Source organism: Mustela nivalis (genome assembly GCF_964662115.1).
Source record: "Mustela nivalis genome assembly, chromosome: X".
Classification (NCBI taxonomy): Eukaryota; Metazoa; Chordata; class Mammalia; order Carnivora; family Mustelidae; genus Mustela; species Mustela nivalis.
The window spans coordinates 37,841,223-37,853,635 of NC_139040.1; positions in this window are offsets into that span (position 1 = coordinate 37,841,223).

Genomic DNA, 12,413 nt, shown 5'->3' on the forward strand with positions numbered 1-12,413 from the left:
GAAGAGTCTGGTTAATTGTGTTGTTTGGATAATTGAAGGCTAAGAAGTTCCTTTGTTTTCTTATTGCTTACTATTCAAATCTTTCCACAACTGTCATGGTCTCTTTTCCTATCTAAGTAAGGAGGATCTAAGCAACATAATTCAATTGTCCTTGCTAGATAAGTGAGTAGCTCACTGGACCTCAGGATTATATTCTGAACTTGACAGAAGAGAGGTAAGAGATATTGTCAGGGTAAAAGATACAGAAGTAGTGGAGTGAATTGAGCAATTCCCTTTAAATTTTGTTCTTTTTCTCCCTTCTCCTGCCCACTCTGCCTTTCAAGTCCCTACCCTGGCCCCTAAAATAGATCCCTTTGAACATTTGTATTTACTTTGTGCTTTTAGTTTTCCAGATTCTACTTTCAAGGGGTTATTGGCAATGGCTTGCTACAGTCACATGGACCAAAACAATAAGACTTAAGTCACAGACATGTTTAAAATAGTTAAGTAAGCTTTTCCTCCCTTTTATTATAAAAATAAATCTCTTTATCAAAAGAGCTGAACCCAAACATATCAGCCAGTAAAGCAGTTAATTCTTTAGAACAAGACTTTTTAAAAAAAACTCCTAGTGAATAATTTGATACCTTTCTCACTCATATTTAATTTCTCCATTCTCAACTTACCCTGAATCTAAGCTTAAAGTCAGAAGCTTTTCCTGGCAGTTTCCCTTCCACTTTCAGTCAAAACACCCTAGGACTGTTCACAGAAGCTTAACCTCTCTCAGCCTCAAGTAGTCTATTTACTATGCTAAAGCTGTTCAAAAGCATGCAGAAAAGGCTGAAGCTGCCTTTCAGCTTCCTTGATCAGAGTTTCTAATTCCTTTTTCTAGACACGGCAGAGGAGAAGGAGACATGAAATATTATTGTCCATTTGTGGCTAGGTCTTAGTCAAAAGCTGAGCTTTTAACAATTCTAGAGAGGCCAAAAAAAAAAAAAAAAAGAATTCTAGAGAGGCAAGGCCTAAGGGAAGTTTCCAAGAAAGATAGCAACTCAAAACAGAGGACTTCACTTATACAGGAGGTGCCACTGCCCTCTAGTATGTACTGCAAGGATCACTGAGGGCAAGGGAGGGGGGTGGGGCTTCAACTATAGGCTCCATGGATATTGTGATTCTCCCAAACCTAGTCCAGTCCCTTAATGCAGGAACTATAGCCCCAGGGCTAGGTCTGCAAAAATATTGAGCAACAAGACCCACTGAGGGTGATACATTAACTCTGTGTCTGATCCTATCCCCTATTCCCTTTTTGGTATTTCTCAAGCCCAGCATGTCAACCAAACTGCCTACTAATCTTGTCTTGTGCATGATCGTGTCTGCCTTTGCTTGATGCTATCATGAAGCCCTATCTAAAACCAGCCTATCCTTTCTTGGATTCTTTTTTATTAAGGCCTTCTGCATGGACCAAAACTAAGCTCTCATTAATTTGCCTGAGCATTTTACTTATCTGTGGAGAAGAAAAACACTCTCTATTCCCATGAACCACTTGACTTACATAGTGGTAAAGTCCACTTCTTATATACAATTGATTATTTTTCTCTCCACCTGTTACTAGTGCACAGTGGCTTGAGTTAGTGGCTAAGAGGAACCAAAATGATTTTTTATCACAACTCTTTTCTTGCTTATATTCCTTGTACAAAACAACATCTTTAGAAAACAATTTGCACAATGTTTTCATAAGATTTGAATTTGTTTAATCACCTCTCTTATATTTTCTTGTTTTCTTGTGATTTGTCTCTTCTAAGAATAGATTATTAGAGAAAGAAAGTTAAGTGTTAATGAATTGCAAGTTAGGTTCTGCTTATTTGAGGTTTTCTTGTACTTTACAATGTAACTTAATAAAATGGTCATCCCATTGGGCATCATTTAAATCCCTTGAGATTTTTTTTCTTACTGATCTCAATGGCAATGCAGGTTCATTATAGCAAATTTAAAAAACACAGAAAGTTTTGTAGGAAATTTAAATTGCTCAGATTTCCCTTATATCCTTTATTCTATTTTATCTTTGTTTGGGCTCACTTCATACATTATTGCATGTTATTATAACACCCACTTAGCCAAATAATACCTTAAGTCAGCTGATTCCAAAATTAGCCTGTTTCACTTTTATTGTATTCCTACCCATGCTACTTATACTTTTGGTGGTAAGAGACTGAACCTGCTTAGAATGTGGGCAGCTTTCAGTGACCCACTTGTTCCTTATTTCTCTTGGCATCATCAGTGAGCTCTAACTTGGTTTACTACATAAAGCTACTCTACCAAAAAGTGTTGTTCCAGGGACTTCCATTCTATTTTGTTTGAGACTTACTATAAACAGCTTTATTACCAAGCTACTCATCTCATCACATTCTTGTCCAATCCAAATGGAATCAACTTGCAAGGAGAAGGAGGTGGCAAACAGCCAAATAGTAATACTTCATGCACTTGGTGGTCACATCTATGTGACATCAAACAATTGGATATAACTTAAAAACTTAGTTGAATCAAGTAAGCATTAATTAGATGAAAGTCCACAGTGGATTGACCATTTTATTTTAACCTGTTCTCCAGTTGAAGCTGGTTGACCTAATCAAACACATTTCCTATTTGGTTGGTTGCTTCTAGCCCAATTAAAATAGTGGTAACTCTGTCATAGAATTCTCTTTACCCCCTTCCTGGTCCATGTCATGCCATTTTTTTAGGTCAAGATAACTGATAGGTAGACCACAGACACAAACACAAGTTACCTTTAAAAAATACATGATATATTTGTTCATGTGTTGCTTGGGTTTCTCTGGAGTGGTTTGTAAAAAACCTGCTATCTCATCCCTTTTCCAGTTTGAATGTGCTGCAGGCAAGTGATAGTGGATCTTTTTCAAAGAGACACTGAGAACAGAGGTGACCTTTAATCTATATTCTCACTTTGGCTCACTACAAATTAGAATGGCTTCAGGAGCCATTAAGAATTTTTCAAAGGTGACCTAATTCCAAGTAAATATGCATATAGAATCATAGAGTTAGAAGGGCCTTGGAGATCATGAACCCTATTGAAATATAAGAAAGGATTCTGGGGTCCAGAGAAGAGAAGTCATCTTCTTATGGTTACCATCTAGTTAATAGAAGAGGAACTGCTCTTACCAAAGTCAAAAAGAGATCTCAGTTATCAAGGACAACTCTAGACCTTAGGAACACTTTTTCTAGAGAACCTGGTGTAAGACCTCTAACCATGTATATGGGCAGAAGTTTGGCAGGAATACTTTGGTTTAGAGTGTTTTGAGCTGGGTGACTGTACAGATATAACAGTCCAGAGATAGAGAAGATTTCAGATTCCTAAATCACCTCTACCATGCAGACAGAATCTTATTCATAGCCATAAATATTCCTAAGTTGATTTGGCCCAAGTGTATGGAAAACAAACTTCCAATTTTTCCCAACCCTGTGGATTCATTTGTAGTTTATAGCACATGACCTTAGCCCCATTTACAGAATTAGTTTCAAAAATATCTGATTACAGAGGACATCTTAGGAATATTTTCACTGTGCCCATCATCCAAATAATAACTCCAGTATATAGTAAGGGACGTCAGAGGGGAACTAAGCCCACAGACTTTAAAGCAAGATAAGAACTAATTCAGATTACTCTTGTTGACACCACCTTGATCCTCCAGAACCATGAAATCTGAGTTGTGGGCATTGTTGTGTACCTAGTGAATATAAGCTAGCCAAAGAGGGACTTTACTCCTGTGCCCACTGACTTTAACTGCTTCAAGGGTGATGGGGCCTATCATGTGGAATAGTCCTAGGGGAACCTCTCGTGACCATGCCTTCCTGGAATGAAAGATCAAAGAAAAGGAATGCAATTGCTGGGAGCCCATTAGGGGGCTAGCTGATGGAGCTTGGTTCTTTACAAGTGGCAGTGTGGTTAAGAAGCAAGACATGCTGCTTCTTTTGAGTATTCCTTGGTCCAGGAACAATCTAAAGTTAGAGTAAATTCACTGGGAAGGTTGTGAGTCTGTAGAACCTGCCACATTGGTCAGATTTGGATTGACTTAGTATGGTCCTACAGGACAAACATTAATATGGAATATCCTCATTTATGCCTATAATTTGAAAATCCAACATTAATTTAATGGTTTATAGTGATAGTATTCCAAAAGAGTGTCATTAAGTGGTTATGTTACTCCAGAAGTAATTTTTTCCCTCTCTGTGTATCTCTGTCTGTATTCAGTGTACTTTTCTGGGATTAGAGTTGAGATCTTGTTCCAAAAAATTTTAATGTTTGTACATTTTTATAAATTCCTTAGTGAAGTTCTAACCTAACTTTATCCCTCTTCTTACAGTTTATGCTCTAGCCCAAACCTATTACTTGCTCTTTCCCTAGAACTTTTCTGATTCCATGTCTTTATTCATGCTTTTCTCCCTATCTAAATCTCTCCCCTGCCTTCCACCACTACAGGCCCCAATTCAACCCATCCTTGAAAGTGCAGTCAAATATTACTTCCTCTATAAAGCCTTCCTTGTTCTCTCTAGTGATATGTTCCTATTTCTGAATTTTTATAATAGTTTTTTCTAATTTCTTTAATGTTTATATAATACTTATTGTTTTATATAGCTGTTTGTTTAGTTATCCCTCTTATGTTTTGATCTAGAGAAAATAATAAATGTTACAGCCTCTTGAGGGCAGGAATCATGTTTGAGTCATCTTGAGTACCTGACACATATAAATGGCACTCAATAAACATTTGTTAAATGAATGTTTCTATGCCTGTGTACTTTTCTCTGTGCATTTTTATCTCTTTTCCCTTTTTACTTTAATGTTTTTCTTCCCATAAAGCTGTCTATCTCTTATCACCCTTTTTGGTCTCTATTTCTAGATATGTAAAATGATATATTTATATAATTTAGCTAACTATTATTTAAAAAGTATATTTTGTATTTGTCACATTTGTTAAATTGAGGCTAAATACATTGCTTCTAATCTGAAAACCAGTAGTGCTTTCATATTTCCCTCATAAAATTCTGAAGAGATAAATCAAGTCACATTTTTATTATACTATTGTTGGTTAGCTATTTTTTCTTGAAGGTTACTAACCTTTGATAGCAAAAATACTCCCCATTCATGCGTTGGATTCTATTTTAAAAATTTTTTGAGGAACTTCCATACTATTTTCCACAGTGGTTGCATCAATTTGCATCTTCACCAGCAGTGCGTAAGGGTTCCTTTTTCTTCACATAATCACCAACACTTGTTATTTCTTGTGTTCTTGATGATTCATGCATTGAAAAGAATCCAGTTATTATTGTGTCTTTCCCTTGAAGCTTTGAAGAGAACCAGTCTTAAGAAACACACTATTTACCCAAGAGAAGTAGAGACTAAAGTACTAAGAGAAGCCATGATAGCTCTCTTGATATATGAGAAAAGATACCATGGAGAGCAGGGTTTCGCTTTGTATTATGGGTCCTCAAGAGATACAATCTGAATCAAATGATGGAAGCTGGAGGCAAAAGGTCAGTGTAAGGAAGAATTTGAATGGCCATGTTGTGAGGAAGAGTAGATGATATTTCTAGCATTGTGTGGAATATTGGTATAAATGGTTGTTTGATATTTCTTCCCACTTGAGTCTTTGATTCCATGATTTTCTAACATGCCTCCTTAAAATAGACTTAAGCAGTGTTTAAATGTTAAGAACACATGAAAATAGATCAATTCAAATTAAAAGCAGACAAGAAGTAATGAGAAGCAGAATTAGAAGCTTTAGATAGCCTCATGATAAATCACTGCATTTGACCACTAAATTTTACTCTTGAATTTCTTGGCAGTAAGGTAGAAAAAGAAGACGACAAAATTGGGTCACATGGTCCTCTGTCAAGTAAAAAAGTAAAATCACTATGAGTTCATCTGCCTAGATAGATTTTTTTCCCTCCACCACTTAATTCTAGGAGGAATTTATCATGTAATTCATTATATGATAGGTAATATATTATAATGGACAATGCAGTTATACAAAAGATATAGAAACAATCTTCAAATGGAAATGTCTTTGCTTCCCCTTCAAAAAAAAGTTGTAAAATGTCACATCTTAAGCCAGTAGGAGTCTTTTTCTCTTAGAAAGCTAAGATATTATGGTTAAGGTAAATTGCTTTCTGTTGATCTGGCTTAATATAGAGACATGGCACAGAGTACCTAGAAGAATGGACAGTTAACATGATCCCTATCTGCTCTCAAGTATCTCCTGTATCAAGTTATCCTTTGGATCACAGATAATTTATTGTTGAATAAATTATCAAACATATAAAAAACATATAAAAAATAGAGATTAGGAATCTAAGGATTTGTGGTCTCTGCCAGTTATTTGCTGGCAAAGCAGAGTAGAGATATGCATTCTGGTCCTACCTACCTCATAGGGATGCTATGAAGATGGAAGAAGAGAAAATTGATGCCAAAGCAATGGGAAAGTTACAGTTTCTAACCAAATGTCAGGGATGAGGGATAGTGCTATTGCCACTAGACTGCATCTCACCAGGGCCTAAGCCTAAGGGAGGGCTTTGATGGTTAGCTACTGGGAAAAGACAATTTGTCAGATCTACTATGAAGTGTCATTGCATATCTACAGGGGTAGGGCATTCAACCTCAGAGAAAGATGATTTTATGAAATTAATGAAACTTTTTTGGAGTAAGGACCCTTGCTGACCAGTGTCAGAGTAGTGTCTTGGTCAAAGACATAGTCTAGCCACCAACAGAATTTCAAAATAATTCATATCCTTGCACTAATCAAAATCCATGAAGGGAATTCAGAAAAACTCATTGAAATCCCACTTTCTCTCCTGTTTTTTCTTCCATCATATTCCACAGGTCTCTAGTGTCTCTATCTCCAGCTCATCAGCCCCTCCCACTTTTCTTGGACCTCCGGGCAGAACAATTCTTTTTTCTCAATATTGCCTTTGTTCCAAGCATTTTATTACGTATATTGACTTAGAATTCAGCTTAAGTCCTTTCCCCTGGCCTCTGATGTATGCCTGTTCTTTCTCTTCTTGATTCTTCATCATAAAAAGCCAAAAATCAATTTGCCAAACACAGAAGAAAGAGGATAGAGTGGTAAATATCTGAGAAAAGAAAAGTCAACCTCTGTTTGAAAGAGGAGAAAGTTAACATATGCACATTAATAATTTTCACACCATGATATGGAAGCTTAGTCAATTCTTCATTATGGACAGATGAATTACCAGAATCACTCAATTTCACTCCCTTTTGTTATTAATCCAATTTCTCTTCTTTTCTACTCCAATTTATAGAATAGGCTTCCCCAGAAGAGTTGGAAACAAAAATATTTGGAAACAGTAGTTAGATATAGCAAAAGCCTGTGGGTGGATATGGTCAGAAAAAGCAGCAAGCCTAGTGGAAGTGCTAAAGAACCTCTTGAACTTGTTCTATGCATCATTATGAAAGATGCCATCTTCAACACACAGAGAGAGCAAAGAGGGGCTAGCTAAACTTCCCAGTGTTTTCTATAGCCCTTTGCAATGCAGCTTCAATATCTGGCTTGTGGTGTGAAGTCCCTAAGCATTACGAATACCTCTTGAAGCAAAAATTCAACACAAAATTCTAAAGCCAAATGTAAATATTTCAGTAACCAATCATAACATCATTTTCTATTAACAAAAAATTTGGCTAAGAGATAGAAAATTGAATTGAAAGCACTTTAAAGTCATGAAGAAAACATTTTTATCCTCTCATTTATGGTCCTAATACTAGCTGTAGGAGTAAAGAAATGCCAGCTTCTATGTATTGTAGAGAAAGGTAAATTCTAAATTTAGTATGCCTAAATTTCTAGATCTCTTCAAGATTACTCCCAGATTAACAAAGTAAACCACTTCAGTATTTATTCTAAACTTACTATCTCATGCTGTAAGTCATTGGATTTTAACACCAGGTGGGATTTGCACTCTGATTGTAGATATGGTGAGTAGTAGGTGGCATAAACGCAGCAATGAGAATAACTCAATGATTCATAGCAGTGTTGGCATACTGTTTCAAGAACTTAGCAAAGGCTCTTGCACATATTCATAAAAATGCAAGTCAAGCTTATTGGTTGATTACTATGATACACATTCTTTATCATCTACCCAAATATCCTACCTACAGACACCAAATATACAGTTTTTATACCTTCTTATTCCTTTTTCTGTTCCCAATAAATAGATTTATAGAATTTTAAAGGTGGATCGGACCACAAATATCATTTAATTCAACTTTCTTATTTCATGGACAGGGAAACCAATCCCAGAGAAGAAGTTATCCTTTCTAAGTTTCCACAGCTGGTTAGTGGCAGAGCCAGGACTAGAACTTCTTCTCTGTTTGAGGTGAATAGTTACTATTAAATTTAAACATTGGCAATCAGCAGGGTATCTGCTACTGAAAAGTTACCCAGTGTCCATAATGACTTTTTTTTTGAATGATTTTATTTATTTGTTTGACGAAGAGATCACAAGTAGGCAACGAGGCAGGCAGAGAGAGAGGAAGGGAGGCAGGCTCCCCACTGAGCAGAGAACCTGATGCAGGGCTGGATCCCAGGACCCTGGGATCGTGACCTGAGCCAAAGGCAGAGGCTATAACCCACTGAGCCACCCAGGCTATAACCCACTGAGCCACCCAGGCTCCCCTCCATAATGACTTTTGTTCTTCAGTTTGATATATTCTGACCCTGTTCCATAAAGAAGCCAAGGAATCATTAATGATTCATTAAATCTTCATGTGGCAATATAATTTCTAGCCCATTCCATGATCTTGCATTTTCTCCCTTCCTCTTTGGCACTGACTGAAAAAGCTACACAAATTATTTTTTGGATAAGCTCAGTTGGTTAGTTGTATCACATCATAGAAAGGAAAGGCCTCAACTTTTGATTATTTAGTCTACACTCTTAAGAATTTCCTGACTTACACTTTCTAAATAAACTTAGTCTTTAAACTTTACAAGGAAGTAAATCATGCTTATGTGAATAACGTATTTACTTGGCTTTCTTCTCCCCCATGGGAGAAAGATTTGAAGTTACCAATCTATGGATCAATTTAGGATCACATATCAACTGTTTAGTTTCCATAGTTTCCATAATCCTCTGGCCTAAATCTTCTGACTGAAAAGTTAGAACCAGATTGAGAATCTGTGAAGAGCTGCCATATCTTCTAGGTAACAATTTTCAGACTAAGTCCTTAGAATAATGTTTTCATGATATTAAATTAACTGATTTCAAGACTCTATCTTGTACTTACGCCAGTGAGTGCTAATTCACTTATTTATGACACTCACTAGAGTGGTATTCTCTGGTATTCTCTATCTTGGGAAAAAAAGAATTGAATTTATTCGAAGTCACTTATAGGCAGTGATGACATTAAGTTCAGTGGAACTGTAATTCTGACCTGTCCTCCCTGTCTCTCTCTCTGGTCAGTGGCATAGAGAAGCTTAGTTTCCAAAGGACACTTGAATATATCAAATGTTAACCAGTGAAACAGACTAATAGCCAGAGGTCTGATAAACCATCCACCTACCTGACTACAATAGAACTATTTGGAATAAACTGTCTCCTAGAGTCTGTCCAAAGTCTTCCTCATTAAAATAACTCAATGGTTAATCCATATCCTGTGACATCAGCTGGGTATTCATACAGCCTGGCAATCCTGAGCATGTTTGGAAATTACTCCAGTCATTTTTTATTACAGTGTCAAAGAGGTAGTGCCAGATGGGTAATAGTTGGAGTTTCTTTTCTGCTTCTTTTCCAATCCATTTCTCAGCCAAGGAATCAAGGTAAGTTTGATAAATACAGCAAAAAAAAAAAATTGGCAAATACCCTTTTAATCAAATCCACAGAAGCAGCCAAACCAGATAAATGGTTTGCAAAGTGGATTTTTTTTTTTTTGTGATAGGGGTGTTGAAATTATCTCAACTATCAAATCAAGTCGCTGTAGACTTTTTAAGACTTACTTCCTTTTTAGCTGATCATCCTTGGAGTAAACATCAATTGTGGCTATTAATTCCAAACATTAGTTTTCTGAAGAGCCAGTTAACAACATTTTCAAATCCAGAAATTGCTAATCTATTCCGTTTAGCAGAAAATCTCATTATTGTCATTAGCATTATCACTGTGTACCTACTATGTGCTAGAAACTGTACAAACATGATCTCTTTTGGTACTCATGACAGTCCTGGAAGGCAGGTACTATTATGAACCCCAATTCACAAATGAACAAAATGAGGGTCAGAGGGGTTATGCATATTACCTAAGACTACAAACATAAGTGGCAAGCAGAATCAAAACCAGTTCATCTTGATTCCAAAGCCCATTCACATTCTACTATACTCACATCATGTGAAATTATCCAAGGAGACCAAAATAACATTTTCACTACAGACCTTGCAAGGCATTGGACTATTTGGAATTCTGAATTCTGGGATTTTTTTTTCCCACTTGAGGGAACAGTTTCCTAGCTTTCAGACACTTGATGGACAAAGCAGATATTGGAATACACAGAAGGGTCGGGGGCAATCATAGTCAGTAACCAGAGTCAGAGTGTGTGCTCCCTGGGTTTTTTCTGGCCAGGTAAGTGGAAATAAGTTTCCTTAAAATGTGAAAGGAAATATAAAAACACAAACCATTAAAATCATAGTGCTGTTAACCCAAGTTCCAGCCTCTTAGAGGTTTTGTTTCAAAACATTTGACATAAGAAAAATCATTTATTGAAACATTAAAAAAAAAAAAACTTTCATATAGGGGCTCCTGGCTGGCTCAGTCAGTGAAGCATGTGACTCTTGATCTTGGGGTTGTGAGTTCGAGCCCCATGTTGGGTATAGAGATTACTTAAAAATAAAATCTTAAAAAACAAAAAAATACTTTCATACCACCAACACCATCAATGCTTCAAGAAGCTCTACCTCTGCTTACAGTAGGGGCCTCTGACGGATATTGAATACTGGAATTTGGATGGAACCAAATAAAAAACCAAATGCTAGGACTAGCCACACGTATTTGTTAAGCCACATTTTACAAACTGAAGCCAAATATTCTCACTGAACTGATATCTGAACCAAAGTGTGTTGTTTATGCAAAAGAATGATACTGGGTACTTTCTTACCAAACACAAAAATAAATTCAAAATGGATTAAGGACCTAAATGTGAGACCTGAAACCACAAAGTCCTAGAGGAGAACACAGATAGGAAACTCTTTGACATCAACCATACCAACTTCTTACTAGGTCTGTCTCCTGAGACAAGGGAGACAAAAGCAAAAATAAACTACTGGACTTCATCAAAGTACAAAACTTCTGACAGTAAGGTAAACAATCAACAAAACTAAAAGGCAGCCTATGGAATGGGAGAAGGTATTTACAAATGCCATATCTTTATATGTTAGTATCCAAAACATATAAAGAATTTATACAACTGACCATTCCAAAAATACATAATCCAATAAAAAATGGGCAGAAGACATCAATAGACATTTTTCCAAAGAAGATGTAAAGATAGACAATAGACCCATAAAAAGATGCTCAACATCACTGATTAATCAGGGAAATACAAATCAAAACTACAGTGACATATCACCTCACACCTGTCAGATGGCTAAAGTCAACAACACAAAGATCAAACAGGTGTTGTCAAGGATGTGGAGAAAATGGAACCCTCTCGCATTGTTGGTGGGAATGCAAACTGGTACAGCCATTCTGGAAAACAGTATGGAGGTTCCTCAAAAAGTTAATATTAGAATGACCCTGGGGCACCTTTGTGGCTCAGTCGGTTAATTATCTGCCTTATGCTCAGGTCATCAAACTGGAGCCCCGGGATCAAGCCCCGGAATGGGCTCCTCGCTCAGCGGGGAGTCTGCTTCTCCCTTTGCCCCTCATCCTATTCGTATTCTTCCTCTCTCTCTCTTTCACTCTCTATGTCTCCCTCTCTCTCTCAAATAAGTAAATAAAATCTTAAAAAAAAAGAACTACCCTAGCAATTGCATTACTATGTATTTACTGAAAGAATACAAAAACACTAATTTAACGGGGCACATGCATCCCAGTATTTATAACAGCATTATCTACAATAGTCAGACTATGGAAACTACCCAAGTGTCCATGATGAATGGATAAGGAAGAATGTGGAGTAGAGAGATATGTAATGGAGTATTACTCAGCCATCAACAGGAATGAAATCTTGCCATTTGCAACAAAGTGGATGAAACTAGAGAGTATTATGCTAAGTGAAATAAGTCAGTCAAAGAAGGACAAATACCATATGATTTTACTCATATGTGGAATTTAAGAAACAAAACAAATGAGCAAAGGGGGAAAAAAGAGAGAGAGAGAGAGGCAAACCAAGAAACAGATTCTTAACTATGAAGAATGAACTAATGGTTACC